At 38.6% G+C, this 19,579-nt stretch overlaps 1 protein-coding gene across 3 annotated transcripts in view; it reads right to left on the minus strand.

The window, feature by feature from the left end:
* Window positions 1-19,579, minus strand: part of kirrel3 (kirre like nephrin family adhesion molecule 3) — a 960,216-nt gene that overhangs the window by 598,255 nt on the left and 342,382 nt on the right. The window lies entirely within an intron of this gene.

The following is a 19,579-nucleotide window of genomic DNA, read 5'->3' on the forward strand; positions in this document are numbered from 1 at the left end:
GAAGTTCAGCAGCTCAGCGCTTTAACACGCTGCGCCATCAGGGGATATTATTTCCTAAAGGTTGTGAATATACAATATTTCTGATTGGTTTTTTGTTTGTTTGTTGGAGGCAAGTATGAATGCTGCAATTAGGAAAAATGATTAGGATGTAATGGCCTTGCAGCTTTAAAGCCTGGCTGTTTCCTCCCTGAGTGAATTTTTTGTTGGGAGGTGTTAGCTGGCCCTGATTGTTTCCTGTCTGGAATTCCCTTGTTTTCAGAGTGGTGTTGTTTGCGATATTTTATGTGCTTCTACTGTCTGTGGCCCTGAGAAAACAGGATTTGCCAGACTTTGATGATGGGAATACTTTGTTGGGAGGTGTTAGCTGGCCCCGATTGTTTCCTGTGTGGAATTCCCCTGTTTATTTACTGTCCTTGTTTTAGAGATTATATTGTTCTGCATTATTCTATCCCAGTAATTATTTCATATTAAAGAAGAATCTCACTTATCCAACATTCGCTTATACAATGTTCTGGATTATCCAACGCAGTCTGCCTTTTCATAATCAATGTTTTTGTAGTCAGTGTTTTAAATTCATTGTGATATTTTAGTGGTAAATTTGTAAATACAGTACAGTAGAGTCTCACTCAGGGGTCCTCAAACTTTTTAAGCCGAGGGCTGGTCCACAATCCTTCAGACTGTTGAGGGGCCGGATTATCATTTGAAAAAAATACAAACAAATTCCGATGCAAACTGCACATGTCTTATTTGTAGTGCAAAAACAACAACAACAATGAAAGAACAATACAATATTTAAAAATAAAACAATTTTAACCAACATACATTGACCAGGATTTCAATGGGAAGTGTGGTCCTGCTTCTGGCCAATGAGATAGTCAAGTTAATTAGGGTTGTTGTTGTTGTTGTGTGCCTTCAAGTCATTTCAGACTTTGGGCGAGCCTAAGTCTAAAATTTATTTATTATTTATTTACTGCATTTATTTACTACATTTGTATCACACCCTTCTCACCCCAAAGGGGACTCAGAGTGGCTTACAAATTATATGTACATACAATATATTATATTATTAGCATAGCACAATATTAGCATTATATATTACTATATTGAACTATACCACTATACTGTAATATTATTAGTAATATTATATGTAATATACAATATATAATTAATATTATTATATGGTATTATTATTAGTATTATATTGTATTACATTATAATATTATTATCAATATTATATGTATATACAATATATTATATTATAAAACTGAGGGCAGGGGCCAGGTAAATGACCTCGGAGGGCCGCATCCGGCCCCCGGGCCTTAGTTTGGGGACCCCTGGTCTCACTTATCCAACATAAACGGGCCGGCAGAACGTTGGATAAGCGAATATGTTGGATAATGAGGAATTAAGGATAACCCTATTAAACATCAAATTAAGTTATGATTTTACAAATTAAGCACTAAAACATCATGTTAGACAACAAATTTGTCAGAAAAAGTAGTTCAGTACACAGTAATGCTATATAGTAATTACTGTATTTATGAATTTAGCACCAAAATATCACGATATATTGAAAGCATTGACTACAAAAATGTGTTGCATAATCCAGAACAATGGATAAGCGAGTGTTGGATAAGTGAGACTCTACTGTAAATACTACATAGCATTACTGCGCATGGAACTACTTTTTCTGTCAAATTTGTTGTATAATATGATGTTTTGGTGCTTAATTTGTATAACGATTACCTAATTTGATGTTTAATTGGCTTTTCCTGAATCCCTTCTTATTATCCAACATATTCACTTATCCTGCCGGCCTGTTTACGTTGGATAAGTGAGACTCTACTGTATATTTCTAATCTTATATTATCTGCTCAGAACTGGATTATCTGAGGCCCCTTCTTCACAGCTGTATAAAATGCACACTGAAGTGGATTATATGGTAGTGTGGAGTCAAGATAATCCAGTGCAAAGCAGATAATATAAGATTATAAATGGGTTATATAGCTGTGTAGAAGGGCCTTGAGTCTACACTGCCTTATAATCCAGTGCAAATTAGATAATCTGTGGAAGAGGCCTAAGTGAGGCCTAAATCTGCCTGTCCCCTAACTGAAACCTGGCTGTCCCTTGGTTGCTAGGCAACCAAGTGGGCAGAGATTAGCCCTCTAAACTGGCAGCAATTGGATAAAAAAAATTATTGCTCTCCCTCTAATTAGGACTTTATTTTTCTTTTCTTTTTGTTGTATCAACCTTGAGGCGTGGATGATGGGTTGTGTTGTCAAATTTTGAGGTTGGGGGGCCTGTACTTTTGTTGTTTTGTGAATTGCCGTGATGCCATCATTCTTTTATATATATAGATGGTAATTCCTAGATGTAACTAAACAATATTTTATATAAACAACAATTTGGTAACTCAAAATATTTTCCATAGACCTGTTTTAGGAGGGTTTTTTTTTTTGCAAAGAAAACAGTGTTGTTCTAAGTAACCTGGTCTAAGTTCAGATACTAATAACAAACCAATTAACAGAAACTGTACTAGTAAACTAACTCCAATGGGAATCTTGTCCTTTAAACATTTAGAGGTGGATTTTTAAAGACAAAAATACAGAAAGGTAGAAGTGGAGCATTTCTAACAAGTACTTTTAAATGAAAGATTAATTATGCCCAAATCTATTTTTCCCTAAAGAAAATGTGATTTAAAGCCAGGATATCTCATTTTGTAACCACTGTACAAGCTCAAAAATACCAATCTTGCCAGTTAGTGCATCATTATCTCAGTGCTATTTCTTTGAGCTTATTTTGTTTTCATTTTGTTTTTCCACTCTCCAGTGTTCTGCTTTGCGTGCTCATTTTTTCCTTTCAGAAATGAAACCATATTGCAGTCTGATGAAAAAAGAATGTGTTAAATACATTCACAGACAAATGTACAGATATTTTGGCTAAAGGTCTTATTCATAGCTGTAAGCCATAACTGCACAAATTTCAGAAACAACAGAGAAGTCAAAATGGCACTTTTGAAAGCCGGGCAGCATAACAGTGAAAGGTGAAAGCTCTCACTATCATTATTAAGATTTTATTGTGGCATTTGGGTTTATTTCATACCATTTTATTCATAACTAGCTGTGTCCGGCCACGCGTTGCTGTGGCAAAGTGGTGGTGGTATTGGTTAAAAATTGTTGTGTAATTTTTATTTGACGTTATTTGCATTTTTTTATTAATTTTATTGTAAGTTATATTTTTATTTATTATATTTTATTATTTTCTTGTATTACTTTTAGTTATTTTCTGTTATTATAGTATTTTATTGTATCAATTTTCAGTGTTTTTTATTATTTTTATTGGGTTGCTAGGAGACCAAGTTGGAGGAGCTTAGCCTTCTAACTGGCAGCAATTGGATAAAAGCAATTATTCCTCTCTCTAATTAGGACTTTATTTTTCTTTTCTTTTTGTTGTATCAACCTAGAGGCGTGGATGATGGGTTGTGTTGTCAAATTTCGAGGTTGGGGGGCCTGTAGTTTTGTTGTTTTGTGGGTCGCCGTGATGCCATCACTCTTTTATATATATAGATGGAATATGAGTTGAATCCAGTTCTAGTTATGGAAGGCAGTTAGAACTCGTGGGCATTTCTGAAAATGGAAGTGGAAAAGTCATTGTTTACTATTTCATAACAGGATCCAGTGTCATGCACACCCACTCATAGGCTCTATCTGAGAAAAAAACATCTGGGGACCCACAAGTGAGAACCACTGGTTTAGGGACTCAGCACTGAATAAAATGTTAAGCCAAGTCTGTAGTTGTATTCCCAGTACTGAAATTTCTGATCCACTTGGGAAAACGAATGAGATTCATAACACATTTCCTGATGGCATCCTTTCCTCATCCCAGCAAGTCAACCATGCTTATTTCAATGTCCTCTGCGTGTACATGGCAGCCTAGTAAATTGGATCTTGGCATTCAATGGGGAGCCATTCTGGAAAGGATAATGTGGCCTGTGGGAAAGGATATCCTAGCAACACTTACATAGAACATATTCTATTTTCTTCTGGCTCAATTCAGCATAAAGAGAAACTTCTCTTTGAGGATTGGCTATGGGAAGCATTGGTACCAGGCTGCTTCTTTTAGTCAAGTATTGAACAAGGATTGAGACTATGGCAGCTGTCAATCTATTTTTCCTTTGTCCCCAGTGGTTTGTGGGGTTAGTGTAGGGTGCCCACCAATCCACCCTACACTAACCCACAAACCATTCTTTGTTAAACCAAAAGCTGTTAGGTTAAGAAGATGCCAAGTTGGTTCTTTGTAATTTTATAGACCTAAATGTCAGTTTAGCCACATATTGTACTGATAAGCTGAAATGGTTCCTTCAATCTAACAGGTTTCAAATATTACAAGGCTGTAAAGCAAACCTTTCCAAAAGATCTCTCTCTCTCTCTCTCTCTCCCCCCCCCCCCAATCACTTTTAGATGACAGAGCCAGAATGGTTAAAAAGAAGAGGAAAACATTTCCCAGGTTCTTCTCAAATAGCTTTCTGTGCATCAGGGTCCTATTTCATCTCTGCTGTTTATTCCCCTGAAACTAGAGCAATGAATATACAATCATTTTAGGAATCCTTACCCTTAATGTTAGGGCAATGTTTATTGGCTCCATATTTCAGGTAATGTCTGGGCTGAGAAAGACGAATGGCTTGCCCACAGCTTAGGAAAGATTGAAACTAGCCTCTCATCCACTTTTCTGAATTACCATAGAACTTTTATTTAGGGGTGAGGAAGATACTTGCTGTTTGAAGAGCTGGACTGGTAGCATTTCAGCCATTTCCCCCATTGGACATATCTTTAAAGTAACATAGGCCAGGCAGTAGGGGTGGAAATAATGTTCATTTTTTGCAGATGGAATTTTGCAGAAGGAATTACATAACAGTAAGGAAATATAATAGACTAGCTGTGCCCGGCCATGCGTTGCTGTGGCGAAGTCTGGTGGTATGGGAAATAAAGTATTGAGGAATTGGTGGTAGTTAAGGTAAGGGGTCCCCTGGGCTGAGTGGGTTGCTAGGGGACCAAGTGAACAGAGCTTAGCCTTCTAACTGGCAGCAATTGGATAAAAACAATTATTCCTCTCCCTCTAATTAGGACTTTATTTTTCTTTTCTTTTTGTTGTATCAACCTAGAGGCATGGATGAGGGGTTGTGCTGTCAATTTTCGAGGTTGTGGGGTGTTTACTTTTGTTGTTTTGTCCGCTGCCGTGATGCCATCGCTCTTTTATATATATAAAAGTTTTAAAAAGTTTTTCAGGGGAAGTATGCTGCATTTAAAAGAGATAAGTTTAGGTACAGCTTCCCAGTGCTATTTATTTATTTATTTATTTATTTATTTATTTATTTACAGTATTTATATTCCGCCCTTCTCACCCCGAAGGGGACTCAGGGCGGATCACATTGTATACATATAGGGAAAACATTCAATGCCCATAAACACATCGAACCGAGACAGAGACAGACAGTCGCAGAGGCAATTTAACCTTCTCCTCTTCCTCTCCCTGGCATCTCTCCTCTTTTGACTGGGCAAAACAGACATTCGCAGCATGCAGGAAAAGGAAAAGGAGTTGAACCATGGATACAATGTGTCACATGGGACTAGCTCATTATCTTCCTGCATACCACAACTATCTGTGTGATAGGCAAAGAAAAGAAGGATATTTGGGTGAAACAGAAACACATGAAAGGCTGGCCTCCCAACCCCAACTCCCAAAATAATTCAGATGATGGATGGATCAGAGGATGGATCTGCTGTATCAAAGTGCATATGTCAGCCCCCTCCCTCCATCCCCTGTCCACATGGCAGCCCAATTTCAAGTTGTGGGAACTCACAAATAACACTTGACAACACACATATTGGTGTCTTGACTTTTTTCAGATATATTTGACCTGTTGATGCCAAAAAATGGCACCAGTTTTCCCATATCAGCTGTAGTTGTTGAGATACAGAATATATGCTATCTAAGTTGCTCACCTATAGAAAATCATGATAACCATATCTAAGAAACTAGAGCTGGTACAGTTTATTCAATGCAATTTTCTGAATCAGCACCCCAAATAAGCCTAAGAACAAGCCTAAAAATAAAAACACAAATTTTTTTTAGTATTGTTGGCTGTGTAATCCATACAGTGAAAATCTGGGGCAGATTCTTATTCAAAGGACACGAAACAAAAACAATCACCTGCCCATTTGAGGATATGATCAATGTGAAAGGCCACCAAGAAATGACATTGAAAAACATGGTACATGACACCAAAAAAATTAGGCTTAATGTATAAAAATTATGATAAGAGATGTTGGAAATGCAAAACTCAGGAGGGTTCGTTTTATCATCTTTGGTGGTCCTGTGAAAAATAAAAAATAAATAAATACTGGAAAATGATCCATCAGGAAATACAATTAATCCTACAGTTGAAATTTCCATTAAAATCAGAATATTATTTATTAGGAATTTTAGATAATGAAGTTAAATTTGATAAAAATGATGATGTCTTATTTACATATTGTGCTACAGCTGCCAGGACGTCTTTTGCGAAACTCTGGAAAATGGAGGACATTCCGAGAAAAGAACTGTGGATACACAAACTAGAAGAAATAAAAAATATGGATAAACTTACGTTCCTTTTGAAAGAAATGAATGGAAAATATATCAGAAAGACGAACTGGAGTAAACTGGAAGAATATTGTAAGAAATGAACTGAATTCTATATGAAAGTGACAGATACATACATATATATAAATTTATCTACCCTGTTTCCCCTAAAATAAGACATCCCCAAAAAAGAGGTTTTGCTGAATTGCTAAATATAAGGCCTCCCCTGAAAGTAAGACCTAGCAAAGTTTTTGTTTGGAAGCATGCCTGGCGCCCACCAAACAAAACACCATAGCATGGAGGATTGGTAAATGTACATACCAGTGGTATATGGAAATAATGGTAGTAACAAGAAATTCTTGACAGGAATCACAGTTTGTCTGGTTTGGTTATGTTGGTTTGTGATGACAACTACTGTACAGTATAGAATAAATGTTCATTGTTTTGTTCAACAATAAATGTGAATTCTTCTTCATGGAAAAATAAGACATCCCCTGAAAATAGGACCTAGCGCATCTTTGGGAGTAAAAAATATTATAAGACACTGTCTTATTTTCGGGGAAACACGGTATAGTGTTAAAATGATTGTAAGGGAAAAAAAAGGAGGATAACTTCCCCCCCTTTTTTTTTCTTTTGTCGTTAATGTTCCCGGAAACATGTTACTTTACTGGTTTTTTGTTTGTTTGTTATTATTTTGTTTTGTTTTGTTGTGATTTGTTCCCTTCCTTTTCCTTTTTCCCTTTTTTTTGTGGATTTTTTCATTTCGTTTCTTGGTCTTGTGATTCTGTATCTTTCACACTTATCCCCGTTTTTAAAGCGTGCACTGTATTTGAAAATCGTAAATAAAAATTAAAAAAAACATTGATGGTTATTGGTTCTTATCAGTATGACCAAGACATAAGACAATAAAATGTAGTTATCCATTATTCACTTTATCAGGAGGGGAGAAAGAAAGTCCAAAAAGGAAACTAGGTTGATGAAATGAAAAGTGCTTCACTTAAAAGCCTAGCACCCTATTTTTGTGTGGCAGTAGCACCTTGATAAAGTTAGCAGAACACCTATTTTTCTTAGTGGTGCTTCCAATAAACAAGTCTGAGGGGTTAGACAGCTGATGCTACTTGTGCTAAATGGGCTCCGACAGTCTCTCCCAGAGGCCAGTGTGGCTGTACTATAGTGCTCAATGCTGTCCTTTGTTCTCTGTCATTAAGATGAATTTAACAGCTGGGGCATCAGCTGGTAGCTGCAAACCTTTGGGGAAACACACCCTGCTGAATGTGGACATTGCAAAAGTTTCCTGTCATCATTCTACAGAAGTTAATAAAGAGACAATGCTCCCCTGACATGCCGCGGAGGGTTGTGCTAGCTGCAGGAAGACATGATGCAGTTTATGGAGGATGTTTCCAGATTCAAGATGTCTCCAGGCAGATCTACCTGATGTGGACTGGAGATTTTCAAAAGAAACGTCTTTGTGCAAAGCAGACTTTTGCAAAAAGCTTAGTTTAATAGGAGAGCGACTAAAAGGGGGGATCACGATGGATGTGTTAAAATCATGGGGGTTTGTGAGACAACAAAAATGACTTTCAATACAATGCATAGTTAAAAGGTAAAGGTTTTCCCCTGACGTTAAGTCCAGTCATGTCTGACTCTGGGGGTTGGTGCTCATCTCCATTTATAGTTTAGTTTAGATCCTTTCTCCCTTTCCACTATTATCCTTCTCTTCAGACTTCCTCTCTCTCCAACCTCTCCAACCTCTCAAATAACAATATACTATTTGCGTTTTATATTGTGCCTTGTGGAGCTCCAGATGGCGCAGTGTGTTAAAGCACTAAGTTGCTGAACTTGCAGACCAAAAGGTCACAGGTTTGAATCCGGGGAACGGAGTGAGCACCCGCTGTTAGCTCCAGCTTCTGCCAACCTAGCAGTTCGAAAACATGCAAATGTGAGTAGATCAATAGGTACTGCTCTGGCGGGAAGGTAATGGCGCTCCATGCAGTTATGCTGGCCACGGGACCTTGGAGGTGTCTATGGACAACGCTTGATCTTTGGCTTAGAAATGGAGATGAGCACCAACCCCCAGAGCCGGACACGACTGGACTTAATGTCAGGGGAAACCTTTACCTTTACCTTTATTGTGCCTTGTGTTGTGTTTTTTTGAGTCTAAGGTTGACTGAATCCATTGATCTGGAACCCGCTGATATGGAAGGCCCACTCTTCTGGAATAGATGAGATTGAAATTTTCCTTGATTAACTTTGCCCAAGTCAATTTCATCCTACATCCGGATCAACCCACAGACAGGAGTGTCCAAGTCTGTTACAAAAAGGTCTGTAAGGAATGGAAAAGTAGAAACCCTTCCTATGGATAAGCAAGTTAATTCCTGTCCTGAGAGTATAAAGGAATGTGGTGGAAGCTATCAAGCAGATTCAATATCAATAAAAAGGAACTCTCCACAAATTTCCTAATGAGGGAAGAATGAGTCTTTACAGCTCTAGTTAACTTGAGTGCATATGGGAGCTTTGGGAAATAGTTTTTTAAAGGATGCTCTCCTTGAATAACCAATCATTGCACCGCTCAGTTTGGAGAGATGCTTCTCCTTTTTTAATAAAACAATACGACCGATTCCTAGTTTTCTACTGAGCTTCAGACTCTCAATTTAACTGATATAGGATTAAGTACCTCAATTAAACATTTGATTTATTTTTAATGCAAAATTATTCTAAGTCTTACAAAATAACCATTGTAGGAAATCTAATTATTTAAGTTTACCGCCTGTCAAATATTCAATTTTTTTAAAAAGCCTCACAGAGTAATTAAACCTCAAAAATGTCCTTTTAATAATTAATTTACATTTAATGAATAGACAATAACTCTTGCCACTTGATGAATCTCTCCAGGCTTAATCCAACTCTTAGTCTCCCATTCATTAGCTACTTGAGTGATTCCAAATGTAAGCGTTCCATGGAGCAGAAAGCTTTTTAGACCATTTCACTATTTTAGAGGAGCAGCATAATGTAGGGAAGGAACGTGATGCTCTGGGGTCTCTAGAACTATCTAGTGGAGGAATCAGTACATTCTGCTGTGCCCATCAAAGCTGACATGATACATTGCCTGCATACTGACAAAACTGCTGCCTATTACAGGACAAACGAAATCTGGAGCAAAGGAGACCAAGAAGAAGTACTGAAAGCATATCTGATTTAAATAAAATGTCCTTGTCACAAAATCCTTATAAAGGTCATTCAGGTTATAGGCATTTACTTGGAATTTTTTTAAAAAAAGAAATATATGAAATAGCACATTAAAAATTGAAAAATTAAATACAAAATTAATAAGAGAACATTTAATAGTACAAGACCATATAGAGACGAGAGGGAAGAGGCTAAGCCAATCTATTCTTCTTTGAGTAATGTTACAAAAGTCAATAAGAGAAAGCCACATTAAATAGAAGTTAACCATCCCAGACTCTATTAAAAATGCATAATATTCCTCCTGCTTTTGAATAAAAAATGTATACTTCAGACAGCTTTGCTACATGGCACCATCAGCACTTGCCCCGTAATGGCCTCTTCCAACTGACATTGGTGACTGGTCATTTTGTTTCACAGGAAATTTATTTCAAAGGCTGATATCCTATTCTGCTTTTTCTAAAATCCACTGAATGTCACTTGTTCAACCATATGGACATTATTGTACTTGATTTCATTGGAAAATTAATCCGTTTTCTAGTTTCCTGAATTAAATCAGCTGTATAGATATTTTCTGTCATGTATCTCACCACGATGACTAGGGTGAGCATTCAAACATTGTGTCAAAGGAGAGGTAAAGGTAAAGGTTTCTCCTTGACATTACGTCTAGTTGTGTCTGACTCTGGGAGTTGGTGCTCATCTCCATTTCTAAGTCCGTAGACACCTCCAAGGCTGACATGACTGCATGGAGTGCTGTTAGCTTTCTGCCAGAGCAGTACTTATTTATCTACTCACATTTGCATGTTTTCGAACTGCTAGGTTGGCAGAAGCTGGGGCTAACAGTGAGAGCTCAATCCGCTCCCCAGATTCAAACTTCCGACCTTTCGGCCAGCAAGTTCAGCAGCTCAGTGTTTAACCCGCTGCATGTTCAAAGGAGAACATGTATAGATATCAAAAGAACATTGAAAACGTTCAGCAAATGCTTAGAAAACATGGATTTTGGCTGTTAAAAAGCATCGAGGAGAAGAATTCTGGACTGTCAAGAATCTTCAGTTTAATATCTATTCTGTGAAAAATTTGGACATGGTAATTTTTCACAGAAAACAGCATTTTTGGTGCAGAATATGACATTATGTCCTATGCAGAAAATGCTGCTTCTTGTGGAGAAAAATCTACTTTCTGTACAAAACAGTCATATACAAATTTTGTGCAAAATAAACCCAGAATTTATCATGGTATCGCCCAATGACTTCACAAGCTGAATCAAAATTAATGAAAGCTTAAAAGTGAGGTTTAGTACCAGCTCCACAGCATAGGTCTAGTAAAATTGACATATTCTGTGAAAATCTGATAGCTTTCAGTTAATAAAAAGCTAAGTCTCTCTCTGTGACTTATGCTCCTTCTCAAAAGGATTTACTCAGGTGAATATATGAAAACCCAACCTTTTCATTCCCCCAGTGTGAGATACGAAATCTGTAACATTAATTTCCCACAGCATTTCATGTCACCTGTGGAAAGTTCTGAGGTTGGCCTGCTTGAAGAACAGCTTTGTAGAAAAGTCTCCCAGGCACACTAACATTTTAAAATGCAAGACGGACGCCACTCAGGGCCACTGACAGCTAAATGACCATATGGAAACCATGCGCCTAATCAAAAAGGGAGAAATCATAATGAGAAATAGCTCCAGAACAGAGATGAAAATGGATTTAATGACGACAAGCAAGAGGAATCACAGCTGTGTGTGCAGGGGAGCATTGCAAGATGGGGGATGGTCAGATACATGGACAGATAGATATATGCCAACCAGAAAGAAAAGGGTGACAAGGCATTCATGAAACTCATAGACTTTAGCCAGGACTGAGTCCCCACTAGGAGTAACTCCAGCCCAGGAGGTTCCTGGACAAACATGTATCCACTTCAGATAATCAAATTTTCTTTAAAACCATAGTTGATGGATCTTGGTGAGTAAATGTAATTTTACAAGAATTCGTCCTTCATCTTTGTGGCCCTTCTTTTTTTGCTTATGGCCCTGGTTCAATTTCACTGGTGAGAAAAAGACAAATCAGTAGGCACAAGTTTTAAGTTTTAAAATGACTTAATCTTTTGATTCAATGCATCCCTTCTACCTTGAATAGGCTGGGGGTGGGGGAGAGAGAAAAGGGAAAAAAGGCGTGTCTAAGAAAAAGTTTCAAATATTGTGCACAACGAACAGATGGATAATATATGCTGCAGGGTGAAGATGAATTATTTGGTCAAAGTTGTGTTTCTATGTGTCTCTGTGTGCTATTTGCTGGTCAGCGTGGGTTCTCCAAAAGGGAAACCAGACATAATTAGAATAGACCAACGGAATCAGTCATTGTACACATGCACACACCATAATTTGGGCATATGATGAGATGATCTGACTCATTGGAAAAGATGATAAATTGAGATAGTGGGAAACGAGGAAGATCATATCAGCGTGGGGTCTCAGGGTGCGCGCCGGGTGGGTTTCTTCAAACTCCATCAATCATCTGCTCCAGCACCCTGATGAATTGGTTGCAATCGTCTGCCACACCAATTCCTCTCTTCAAATGTCAGACTCAAACACATCCGTAGTCTGAAGTCCAAACATTTATTTCAATATCTAAAATACATATTTACAAAGCACAGCAAAAGCCATCGCTCTGAGCTGGCATTCTCTTTACAGCCTCTTAGCTCGGCAAGCACAGCTCAATTCACAGAGAGATAAGAAACACATTCCTCAGTCCGAAGGAAGTTCCCGACCTCCGAGGCCGGAAATCATGCCTGATAGGTCAACAGCAGGGTGTCAGTCTAACTAGCCTGCTGTTAACTGTTTCATTGCTGAAACACACACTCTTGCACAACAGCAGAAAAACTTGATTTACATTTCATACACATACAACCATAATCCAACAGATCACATTACAGATCAATTTGGTTGACAAAGTAAGTTACAGCCTTGAGCTTGCAAGATTGTAACAGAGCTGATGAATGGACTCATGGAAGTTTTTCAAAGGGTCACCATGAGTCAAAGCCAACTAGTTGGCAAATAATGACATCACACACTAACTACCTCAGATCTTGTCAAAACAGAAGGAATGTACAAAATGGGGCAAAGATGAGGTACGGATGCCTTGCAATAGAGATTTCGAATGGTCCTTTCTACAATTGCCCATCACTGCCTTAGACAATACCAGGAAAATCATGCATCTCGTGCAGACTGCATTTGCATAAATTCATTTATATGCTAAACCTTTTTACAGAATTTGGAATAGTGAAGCCTCCTCACTTTAGAGTTGGAGAGCTTTCGATGTGTGTTTGAGAAGTCCAGCTCCGCGTCTCACCAGCCTCAGGTGTCCACCTGAGCAATGCCAGGAACCAAAGGATTATGTTAGCAATGCCCTTCTGAGTTATGCAAATGTCTGCTCAGCTTCCTAATAAGAAATCAGTTCCTGTCATCATCTGTATTTCTCATTCTGAGCCACAACACTAAAACACTTGGCGGTGATTACAAAAAGCAAAGGTTCTTTGTGTGTGCCAAGTCTACAGCATGGAAACTTAATAGCAGGGTGTAATGGAACCCACGCTGATGTGTGGCATATTTAATATCCATCTTTCTTAGAAATAAAAGTGTTCCGAAATTAGAAAGGACTTTAGCAACGAAATAATTAATGTGGATAACCATCATAAATGCCACAAACGGAAGGAAATACAGATGGTAGTGAACCGTGATCGCTAATACGCTAACCTGTTGTGACAGAACTTTAAAAATTGAAACCCTGTTCCCCAGAGGCTACTGAATGGAGGCTTAGCCAGAGAGGAAAGAAAGCTCTTTTCTAATTACATTGCTCCCTCTCATTACCCATCTCCCAGTTGGTTACACACACAGTGTTACGTGAGCATCCAAGTCTAGTGGAACTTATTAACACAGTCACAAAGTGTCCATCATTGCATTAGGCAGGAGTCTGCTGCACCTTTCAGGCCCACCACAGCCATGGTCTCTGGGCAAGGATTTTACTCAGTTTTTAGGTACATAATGAGCAAGGAACATGCCTTGAGGAAGAGATAGATATGGGCCAGGTTCTTGTTAATGACAGGCGTGCATGTTTGGCCTTTTTAAAGCAGACACAAGAGGCTATCCTCTAGATCAGTGATTCTCAACCTGTGGGTCCCCAGATGTTTTGGCCTTCACCTCTTGAACTAGCCAAGATGTGGATTTCTGGGGACACAATTTTGAACTATACTGACCCCTAGTATAATTCAAAAGAGATTTTCTCAGAATTTCTTTAGTGCCACCATTTTCCCATTGCTGATGTAGACAATACTGAGCTAGGCAGTTCAGAAGTGGAACTCTCTGCCATGGAGTGTGGTGGAGGCTCCTTCTTTGGAGGCTTTTAAGCAGAGGCTGGATGGCCATCTGTTGGGAGTGCTTCTTGGCAGGGGGTTGGACTGGGTGGCCCATGAGGTCTCTTCCAACTCTATTATTCTAGGAGGGCTGATATTCTGACTTGATGTACAGTAGCTTTCTTTATTCTTGTCAAGACAGTAGCATTGGGAAACCCATCAAAGTAGTAGACTACTGGGTGAATAAACCTACTTTTTCCTGTAGTAACAATTATCTTCCCATTGACTCTTATTCCCTTATTTTGAGTCCTTATTGGGCCAATTTGGGCCACAAGGAAGGTCATGTTGAAAGAAAAAGGCCTCCTCGAATCCTAAAATTACCATGGGGGGGGGGGGGCAAAATGTGGCAAACCTATAGTGGCTTGAGAGGTATTTACTGCAATATTTATTGGAATTTTTTTTGTCTGCTTGAATGGGTGATGGTAATGAAAGAGCTTGTCGTACTCCTGGTTCCCAGGGAGATGAATGCATGCCCTAACTGTGTGCACACAGGTGGGTGGGGGGCTGTTAGGAGACCGTATGGGTCAGAAAATGACCTTGGGATGCATGTGGAGTCACATTATCAACACCATCGTCTTAAATATTCATTTGAAACCCTTGCCTTAAAAGGGGACAGATTTGAATCTTTATAGGTTGTCTGGACTAGAATAGACCCAGTGAGTGTGAGATCCAGTGTGATAAGTGGTGATTCATGACTCAACCGCTTGGTTAACAGGTCTGCTTTGATAAAATTCGAACTACAGTAGAGTCTCACTTATCCAAGCCTCGCTTATCCAAGTTTCTGGATTATCCAAGCCATTTTTGTAGTCAATGTTTTCAATATATCGTGATATTTTGGTGCTAAATTCATAAATACAGTAATTACAACACAACATTACTGCGTATTGAACTACTTTTTCTGTCAAATTTGTTGTATAATATGATGTTTTGGTGCTCAATTTGTAAAGTCATAACCTAATTAGATGTTTAATAGGCTTTTCCTTAATCCCTCATTATTATCCAAGATTTTTGCTTATCCGAGCTTCTGCCGGCCTGTTTAGCTTGGATAAGTGAGACTCTACTGTACTTCGTGGATATCTTTTAAACATATGCTGGGATTCAGCAGTGGCATGGGTTAAGGAAGCCAGAGATTTCATGTTCCTCTACACACGTGCACATGAACATACACACTCCATTTGAATAATGTGTTTCTTTTAAATTGTTGGTACCTGATCCAAGTCCTTAGGAATGGCCAAAACAGAAAGTGAATGAAAATGCAAACTTCCAAGTGCATTAAAATGTTTCCTTAAGTTTTGTTGGTTTATGAAATCTGACATGAGCAAAGACTAAATTTGACATGCCTGCAAACAAGAGGCGGGGGGGGGGGGGGTAATAGGCAGAAGACATCACTGCCTTTCTTTTACAGGAGACTAGGTTACATTTATCTTCAGCTATTCCCCTTCAAGAAAGAAGGGAAGGAGAAAAACATGCAGCTGTGTACCAGAGTCAGTCTTCTTTTTCTCCTTTTTTGTTTTTTACAACAATGCTGAGTTGGCAGGGTTTTGTTTGTTTGTTTGTTTGTTTGTTTGTGTTTTTACTCATACTGTTTTAGTTGGTGCTTGGGAAAGAGGACCAACAATCATTTAGCCCTCACTTGGGTTCATCAAGGAAAGGTAACCCAAAACTGAAAAAAGGAATGGTTGCGTCCTGCTTCTAGGAGTGCAAATATCTAAATAAAATTCATGGGAGAGAGCGTGATTTTCATCATAATTCATTTGTCTAATGGATGAGATCTGAAATGAGTTAAGAGGCAGATGGGCACCCTGGAGGTAGATTGGTTTGTCACTCCCAATAAGGCATCTCGGGGAAACCGCTGTGCAGCTTCACTCATCTCGCTTGCCAAAAGAAGACTCAAATACATCGTGAAACTTGGCTTGCTCTGGCTGATTTATTTATATTAGGCTCATTGGGGTTCTTTTGGTTTCCTACAACTGTGCTTCCTATTCTGAGTTTATCTCTACCCTTCATCTCACCCAGAGTATGGGAAGTTAGTTACCTCCAAAAAGTAATTAGTTGCAGTTCCAAAGGCCCCAAAGAAATTAGTTACTGTTGCAACTGCGGTTGTTTTACTCTTTCCTGTTTTTTTTTTGAAAGAAAGTAAAATAGGATTTCAATTATTTTGATAAAATCTGAAAGCTACAAGACTTCAAAATGCATTCCCACAGAGTAACACAGTAGAGATCATGGTTCAGTAACACAAGCAAGTTTATGAGTCAGCTTCAACTCTCCCTCATCCACCCTTTCAGGAAACTGTAGCTCTGTAACAATTAATTGTAATAAAATATTCCAGTTATATCACAACAAGAGTGAAGTTAGCAATCATCTATATATATATAAATGAGTGATGGCATCACGGCGACCAACAAAACAACAAAACTACATGCCCCCCAACCTCGAAATTTGACAACACAACCCATCATCCACGCCTCTAGGTTGATACAACAAAAAGAAAAGAAAAACAAAGTCCTAATTAGAGGGAGAGCAATAATTGTTTTTATCCAATTGCTGCCAGTTAGAGGACTAATCTCTGCCCACTTGGTCTCCTAGCAACCAACTCAGCCCAGGGGACAGGCAGACTTAGGCCTCAACTTGCACTGGATTATATGGCAGTGTAAATTCAAGGCCCTTCCACACAGCTATATAACCCATTTATAATCTTATATTATCTACTTTGCACTGGATTATCTTGACTCCACACTGCCATATAATCCACTTCAGTGTGCATTTTATACAGCTGTGAAGAAGGGGCCTCATATAATCCAGTTCTAAGCAGATAATATAAGATTATAAATATAATATGTAATAATTACTGTGATATAGAATCATAGAATCATAGAATAGTAGAGTTGGAGGAGACCTCATGGGCCATCCAGTCCAACCCCCTGCCAAGAAGCAGGAGATCGCATTTATAGCTATTAATAATAATACAGAACAATATAATCTCTAAAATCAGGACAGTAAATAAAGAGCAACACTCTGAAAGCATAAGCCACAGCAACGCGTGGCCGGGCAAAGCTAGTGGTCTTACAATAGAAGTGAAGTTCTGATTTCTAAACTGGAAAGTAATAGTCTTTGCAAGTACATAGTCATGTCCAAATTCAATTCTGTCTTGATAGATAGGATCTCAATTACAAATAATTTTCTATTTGTACATAGTTGTTTCCAAGTGTAACTCTCGCCATGTACAGGGGATCTCCATGGTCTTTGTTTGCACATAGCAAAAGGGAGGAAGAGAGCCAGCTAAGGGTTATTTATCCTGCCAGCACAATGCCATGCAGGCAGGAGGCTTGCACCAAGCATGGCATCTTGTGATGTATGGGTTAGGACAGCATGGTGCTGAGAATGCCACGAAGCATTAATCTCAAGGAGCTACAACTGAGCTCAAGAGAACGTTCACATCCGTACTGAGAGATCAAAGATATGATATCTCTGGCACAACTTACTATCACAAGGGATTATCAAGAAAACAAAGGGGTCACTTGACTGTCTGGTGAGTTAAATGAAATGGCTGGTGCCCCAGGGCAGAGGCAAACAACGATTTTTCATAAATGAAACCTTATACGTGTAATTCCAAGATACTTCTCTGCAACTTTCCACAAGCCACCAATAAAAGAAGTCATAACTATGTCAAAACACTTTCATTTTCTAACTCATGAGTGATCCCTGGATATTCTTTTTTTAAAAACTATCTTGAGGTTTTTCAAGTAGACATACATTATAAGATCTCTGTGGCCAAATAGCTGCAGAAGCAACAACAATAGTTCTTTGGTTTTTATACCTCATTTGCTGCTGCTGCTGCAGTTTACCAATGTTTTTCTTGTATAATTCATTCTAATGATAGTGTGTGAGTGTGTAATGCAACATTAGAATCACTTAAACTAAAACACATGCAAACACTAGCTGTGCCCGGCCACGCGTTGCCGTGGCAAAGTATGGTGGTATGGGAAATAAAGTATTGAGGAATTGGTGGTAGTTAAGGTAAAGGGTAAAGGTTTTCCCCTGACATTAAGTCCATTATAAATGGGTTATATAGCTGTGTGGAAGGGCCTTGATTCTACACTGCCATATAATCCAGTTCAAATCAAATAATCTGAATTTTATAGGCAGTGTGGAAGAGACCTAAGTGAGGCCTAACTCTGCCTGTCCCCTGGACTGAGTGGGTTGCTAGGAGACCAAGTGGGCAGAGCTTAGCCTTCTAACTGGCAGCAATTGGATAAAAAACAATTATTCCTCTCCCTCTAATTAGGACTTTATTTTTCTTTTCTTTTTGTTGTATGAACGCAGAGGCATGGATGAGGGGTTGTGCTGCCAAGTTTAGTGTTTCTGGGATGTGTAGTTTTGTTGTTTTGTCCTAGGCCGAAATTTCATTACCCTTTTATATATAGAGATTATATAAGTATGCTGTTTCTTTTTAGGTGTCTTGATACTGCAAAAAGAAGATAAATTCATCATTGTTATAGTGCTCTATGATAGAATAGAGTGAAACTAGTGCAGTGAGTTGAATGTTGGACCTGCCATGCCCATTGGTCACCTCTACACTCAAAGTGATGGGAAAAGACAAGTGCACAAGCTCACAGAAAGCAGGATGGTTGTGTGAAGAGCCACAACCACTTCTGAATAGCAAAATAAACCCCCAACTATTTACACTGGCCCAAAGCACAGGTGAGCTTTTGACACAACTTTTATTTAATGTCGAAGAAGGCAGTGTTAATCAGCCATCTCCTGCATTAAAGTGAATGAACCCTGTACGACATGTGGATGCCATGGAGTTTATTTATTTTTTATTTATTTACAACATTTATATCCCGCCCTTCTCACCCGAAGGGACTCAGGGCGGCTTACAAAAATTGGCAAAATTTAATGCCCAAAATACAATCATAAAAACAAAACAATAACAGATCTATTAATAACATTGTTAAAACACATTATAAAACCTTAAAAACGTATATATAATTAATTCCATTCGTCCAGGTTCCTCATTCTACATCCTTAAATCAGTCCATGTCAACTTTGTCATTTACTCATCAAAAGCTTGGGCACATAACCATGTTTTCACGGCCCTTCTGAATCCCAGCAGGGTAGGAGCCTGTCGGATATCTTACTTACTCATATGGCTTGTGGACACAGGCCCTGGGATATATTCAGATAAGGAAGGAGATATGGTTTTGGGTGAAAAAAGCAACCTTTAATGACAGGTTTGTGGTTGTAGTAGTTTTCTCAGGGATGTTTGAATACTTCAGCAAGCCAGCTCAGAGATACAGGTCCTTCCCTGAAGTTGTATGCCATCAAGGCAAAAGAACTGATATTCAAATATTCTGCTTTCGTCATC

This window comes from Anolis carolinensis, unplaced genomic scaffold (assembly GCF_035594765.1).
Source record: "Anolis carolinensis isolate JA03-04 unplaced genomic scaffold, rAnoCar3.1.pri scaffold_8, whole genome shotgun sequence".
Lineage (NCBI taxonomy): Eukaryota > Metazoa > Chordata > Lepidosauria > Squamata > Dactyloidae > Anolis > Anolis carolinensis.